The sequence below is a fragment of the Lemur catta genome, chromosome 1, assembly GCF_020740605.2.
Source record: "Lemur catta isolate mLemCat1 chromosome 1, mLemCat1.pri, whole genome shotgun sequence".
Lineage (NCBI taxonomy): Eukaryota > Metazoa > Chordata > Mammalia > Primates > Lemuridae > Lemur > Lemur catta.
The window spans coordinates 1,630,249-1,636,583 of NC_059128.1; positions in this window are offsets into that span (position 1 = coordinate 1,630,249).

Consider the following 6,335-nt stretch of genomic DNA (forward strand, 5'->3'; position numbering starts at 1 on the left):
CCCATGAGACCCGCCCCAGGTGGAGCCCCGAGGTGGAGGACGAAAGGCAAAGCCCAGGCCCCAGGCGGCGGGTTTGGGGTGTGCTGCCTGAGCCCAGCACTGCCTGGCGGGAGGGGCAGCGTCTGTGCCAGAGAGGGATGGCGGGGCTGGGGCAGGGGACCAGCCTTTCCCTGGGTCCATCCTGGGCCCCAGCTCCTTCGTAGATGAGGAGAGTGCAGCTCAGACAGGGGAGGCAGCTTGTCCAGAGTCACACAGCCAGAGGTGCTGGCCCGGCGGCCCCTCCTGGCCAGTCCCCGTCTGCTGGGGCCAGTCAGGTCTGAGAGAGGCTGGGGAGGCTGCGGCAGGCCAGGGTCGACGTGGCAGGCCCTGCCCTGGACTGCCCCATCTCACTCGGGGAAAGCCGTGGGACCCCGGGAGCCTGGGGTGTGACAGGCTGGGGGGCCGCGTGTGCGGAGGGGTCTGCAGCCCCCCACTGGAGGGGCCCGGGGACTGGGGGCTCCCTCGCCCTTTGTGCCAGGCCAGCCGCGGGCTCCCGCTGGGGCTTTGGCCCTGCTGGGCGCTGTGCTCACAGGCAGGTGTGCAGCGTGGTCCAGCGAGGCTCTAGCTACAGAAACGGGGGGTGGCGGGGGAGTGCGGATTGCCTGGTTTGCTGAGCCCTGTTCCAGGGGCACCACCGAGGGGGTGTCCGCGGGGGCTCTGCTGGCAGTCTGGCCCTGTAGGGGGAGCGAGTCCTGTCCCCAGGCGAGACCCACTGCCCGGCCGTGCCCAACCTCGGCAGTCTCTGCCGCGCCCTGTCCGCAGGGCTGTGCTGCCCCAGCCGGAGCTCCAGGGCAGCGCCTTTCTGTCCCCTCTTGTTGGCCGGAGGGGAGGGAGCAGCCAGTCCTGGCTCTCAGAAACCACGGCCGCCTGCTGTCCCTGGAAGGCGCTGTCGGGCCGCCTCGCGGCTGTCACTCCGGGTAATTTATTAGTGGGACAGATTGGTGGGGCTCTGGTCCCGGCAGGCTCGTATGTCCCGGCCCGTCTGACAGTGCTCATGCTGCCCCTCCGCACACGCCGGCATCGACCGCGGCTCACACAGGCCGGGGCTCTGCAGGGCGAGATAAGCCCGGCCCAGGGGAGCCGTGAGCCGGGGGCTCCTTGGAGGCTCCGGGTCCCTGTGCCAGGGAGGCCCGGGGAGGGGAGCCGGCCCCCAGGCCGGCCTACGGCGGGTGGGCCCACGGACGCGGCCACGGCCCCCCCCGGCCCCTCCGACGGCAGTGGGGGTCAGAAGCTTCTTCCCTTCCGGGACCTCTGGAGAGGGCTTGGGCGAGGGTCCCAGACAGGTGGGGACAGCGGCAATGGGGTTGTGAAGGCCCCAGAAGCCACGACCACAGTGAGGGTCCGGGGAGGGTCCGGCAGGGCCCTGGGCTGCCCTGGGGAGGGTCGGTGGGGGGCAGGGGGGCCGAGCTGTGGCGATGACGCAGGGGTGCGGGTGGCAAGGCAGCCCCTGGTGGCTTGAGGCTGCGGGAGCCGGTGGAGGCGCGCAATCCCTGTTGCCGCCAGTGCAGAGCCTCACGGGGACTCTGGAGGCTCCAGGGACGGGTCCTGCCTCCTGCAGCTTCCACGGGTCCCCTCCCCCACCCTGCCCTGCCGCGCCCTCTGCCCCAGCAACCGGTCATCTGTGTCACAGTCAGCCCCTGGTCCCCCGTTCCCTCCGCGGCCCTGACTGCTGTTGCCGGAAACACTGGCCGCAGAGGGGCTTAGGGTGTGGGTGCCTTTGGGGGACAGGGGAGCAGGTTCTGGGTGTCACGGCTGGTTAGGAGGGGACAGCAGGTTCATGCGAGGTGGGCGGGGCGGGGGGTGTGTATCTGGGGTCGTCCTCAGTGGGGGCTGAAACGTGGGCCCCAAAGGTGCATCAGAGTCCCCAGGCCTGTGGCGGCCGCTTCCCTAGGAAGAGTCTCCGTAGGTGTGACTGAGACGGGAGACTGTCCCCAGTTATCCGGGACGGTGGGGGGGGGCCCAACTGCAGTCCCGTGTCCTGGACAGAGCGGCAGAGAGAGATCTGACACGGAAGAGGAGAGGACAACGTGACCGCAGAGGCCCACAGTGAGGGACGTGGCCACCGGCCGAGCAGGCCAGGGGCACACAGAGCAGGGGGCCGGGGACGACCCCCCGAGCCTGGGCAGAGCGTGGCCCTGCGGTGCCCGTGTCCGGACTTCTCTTCGGAGCCAGAGACTAAACCTCGTTTTCTATTGTTTGTCACCTGGTCTGGTCCCCGCATGGCAGCAGCCACAGGAAATGAGTCCTCCCTTCTGGGGGTCATCGGGAAAGCCCTGGGCCTGGGGGAGCGAGGGGTGCCCAGGGACAGGCATGGGAGAGGTCAGAGGACAGCCCTGGGCCCTCAGCACCAGGGGTCGGGCTGGGATGGAGCCAGGGCCAGTGTGGGGGTCCTGGGGCCCCCGGGGGAAGGGAGAGGGTTCTCGGGGCCAGCTGCCAGCCAGGAGGGGCGGGCAGCGGAGTCACCGTGGACTTGGCCGTGTGGTGGTCCCAGGCCGGTGGGAGGCCCGGGAGAGAAGGCAGGAGAGCGTGTGGAGAGGGAGTGTGGGCTCGGGTGAGGGGCTGACGTGTGAGCTGGGCAGGAGCTGGCACGGGAGCTGTGGCTGGGGGTCCACGGGTCCAGGCTGCCCTTCCTGGGGGCGGGCAGGACAGGTAGTGAGTCCCCCGTCACTAGAGGCAAGCAAAGGATGACTCTTGCTTTTGGGGACTCTCCAGGGCCCCATGCGAGTCTGGGACAATGCGCTGTGGGGGGCACAGGGGGCAAAGAGCTGGAAACTGGGCCTATGCATGTGACCCGCACCCCTCAGTCTCTGCGACCGCTCACTGGCTCCTGACAGGACGCTGGCGGGACAGACACTCCTCTTCCGGTGTTCGGATGCTGTTAAGGGTCCTCCCGGGTCACAGCCCGGACGTGGGCGGTCAACGTCCTTGTCATGGAGCCTGTGTCTTGTCCCTCCCAGGCTGGAGAGGCCGGGCCACCCTGCTGCCAGGTCAGAGCCCCACCCAGAAGACGGCAGGCCTGGGCGATGCCCCAGCCCCAGGCGGGCGTGCGGGGCCCCGGGTGGCAGCGAGGCCGCTCGGCCACAGTCACAGCCGCAGGACGTGGCCGCTGCTTCCAGCAGCCGAGATAATGGGAACCTCTGGGCCCATCGAGCACTCACAGCAGCGGCCCCTTTTCCCTCCTCCTAAATTATTCATGACCTCCAGGAGGCCGTAAAAGTCCTCTGCTCTGCAGGAGCCATAATTACAACGATAAATTTTATTTATAAAGTCGGTCCCTCCCCGAGAGCCAGCTGCCTGGGGGGCCGTACGTAAGCCATAACCGAGCCGGGGCGGCCACAAGCTGCCCGTGACGGCTGGTTCTCCAGCGGGGTCTTGGGGCTGGCGGGGGAGGAGTGCTGTCCGCCACGCGCCAACCCGCCGGGGGCGCTGGGCTCAGAAGGGGAGGCCGTTTAGGCCTCAAGAGGCTCCGGGACCCGGTGGTCATCCCAGCTTCCCAGCCGCGGCTGCCCGCGGTCCACACCCCTGCCTCCTCTGGCCCTGAGGACCCACTGGGGACCTGGCCGTGGCCGGCCCGGGTGAAGGGTTCGCACACATCATGCACACCCTTGCGTTGTCTGTGACACGTGCATGTCACACTTGTGGGCATGTGCCCAGAAACGTCTGGGCCACAGCGTCAGTCCACAGCATGCCGCGTGCTCACTGAGCACTGGCGGGGCCGGGTGCGCACAGCCCCCCGCGTGGCCAAGCCGGCACTGGCCCCGTCGGCCCACGAGGACAGGAGCTCTGTGAGGGGAGGTGCCCTGAGGGGGCGGCTCCCGGAGTCAGGTCAGCCCAGGGCGCTGGCTGCCACCCTTGCCCGTGGCCCCGTGCACAAGGCCGTGACGGACTGCGTGTGGCTGGGACGGACTGCGTGTGGCTGGGACGGACTGCGTGGGGCTGGGACGGACTGCGTGTGGCTGGGACGGACTGCGTGGGGCTGGGACAGACGGCGTGTGGCATTCTGGAAGGAGCTTGGTGCTGGTGCCAGAGGGCAGGGGGTCCCCGGCTCTCCACTTTCGAGGCCGTGGGACCTCGGGCGGTCAGTGCCCGGCTGAAAGCCGCCGCTGCCCCTGTTGGAGGCCTCACCCTGCAGGGCCGGGGCGGGTTCTGGAGGGCATCCGTGTGCTCCACTCTGGGAATGGCGAGGCGGGGCCGGCAGGGCAGGCCCACAGCTCTGGTCCACATGGGTCCAGCCTGGCAGTGGTTGGCCAGTGCAGATCCCGGCTGCCCCAAGGTCCCCACGGCCCAGGTGTGCCCGTCACTGGGTGCGGAGCCCTCCGGCCCAGGCTGGGATGCAGGTGTCCCGACATGTCTCCTGTGTGGGTGGTGGCTCCCCGAGCCGGCCTGAAGGGGCAGCAAGGTCAGTCGCTGGGACCCGGGGACTGGACGCTGGGAAGACAAACGTCCAGCTCTGTCACGGGCCGGCCGTTGGGTGAAGGGTCTGAGCTGGTGTTGACTTCAGGGTCAGCGTCACAGCGAGAGTGAGGGCCTACGGGACCAGGGCACACGCATGTCCCGCCTCCAGCCCACCTTAGGAGGGGCCTAGCGAGCGCCAGACGCCCCTGACATTCCTTTCCGGGCCCCGGGGCACTATCGGGCTGTATGTACTTAGCGGTTGGCAGAGCCCCGTGCGGGTCCCTGGCCTATGGAATGAGGACCTGTAGGGCAGAATAAAACCTGCATAAACACGTGGAAGCTTCTGGAACCACCCACCCTGGCCGAGAGAGTGCTTCCACACGTGCGAGTGGTTTGCAGAAATTGGCACCACCCAAAGACTTGGCAGAGGCAGGGCTGGGCAGTGCCACTGCGTCCCCACTCGGCTCACCTGTGTGGCCCCCACATCCTGGCAGACGACGGGGGCTGCACCAGCTGACCAGATGCTGCTGCTCCGCAGACGCGGTGCCGGGACGGGACCAGGTCCCCACGTCCTCTGGCGCGGGGTGTGCCGGTGACGGCGTGTGCCCCTCTCGAGCCCGTTCAGTAGAGCTGCCCAGCCCGCTGGCCCTAGCGGGAGAAGGAGGCAGTGCCAGCGTCCCCCCTATTTTGTCACAATCCTACCCCGGACACACTCGGTCTGCAGGCAGCTGTGTTGGTCAGCTCTGTCCGTGACACCGTGCCTGGGCGAGCCCGTGGCGGGAGGTGCCCTTGGCAGCGTGGCGGGGGAGGGGCTCAGGGCACAGGCCCGGAGCTGGCGCAGCGCCGCATGCCCGGCGAGAACCTCGGCTGCTTCGAAGTGGCCGCCTTGGAGACGCCAAGTCAGTAACTCGTTGGGCCCGACGCAGGCCAGGAACTGCCCGATGACCGGCCTGTACCCGCCGCAGGGCACCAGCACGTCACACGGGCAGGTGGCCTGGATCTCCATGAACCTCTGTCACCCGGTCCTGCTGACAGCTGTGATTAAAGCCCCACCCCTGGTGCCGAGTCATTGGTGGATAAGTCAGTGCAAGGTGACACGACCTGCTGACGTGCCAGTGACCCCTGGGGGCCTGAGCACAGGGTGTGGGGACCGTCCAGCCGGCAGAGGTGCCGGGAGGGGCCCCCCAGGGCATCTGGGCAGGGCCCTGTCGACCACGTCCCGTGGCCTGGGGTGGGGGTAGGGCCCACGGAGGCCTTTCCGGAGCCGGTGGAGAAGCCCTCGTTGCTTCAGGGGTGGCCTTTCCCGCTGGCATCTTGTTTCCATTTCTTATTACCGACAAGGTGGAGTGCGGCTAGGACAAAGACCTGCACAGCCGCGTGGAGGGAGTCGCCCCATCTCTCTGTCCCTGCTGGGGGACGTCTGGGAGCGGGGTGCGGTGGGGAGGTGACCCCAGGTGCCCAGGTGGCTGGTGGAGGACCGAGCTCCGCTTCCTGGGCCCGACCGTGCTGCTTAGTACCTGGGGTCCACGGAGCCTCCTCGGGGGGCACTGACCCCGGCCCCGCCCTGGCTCGAGGAGCTGGGGGCTGCCTAAGTCCTGGATTTTATGTGACGTGGAAGGGGCTGCCGCGCTCTGTGCCTCTGTGCGGAGCGGGGAGGGGCGGCAGCCCGGCGAGTGCGGGGCTTTATTGCTCCTCGTGTGATGAAATAACGGAGCCATTAAGATAAAATACCTTCTCAGAGCATTAAAATTAGAGGTGAATTGATTCCATGGTAAAACAGTCCCATTTCCCGTTTTGGGGTTATTTAGAGCTTTCATGTGGCGTTCCCAGGTTAAAAGGCCGCACTTGCTCTTACCGGATGGCTGGGCTCCCCAAAACGCCCTGGCCGCCGACAGGCCACA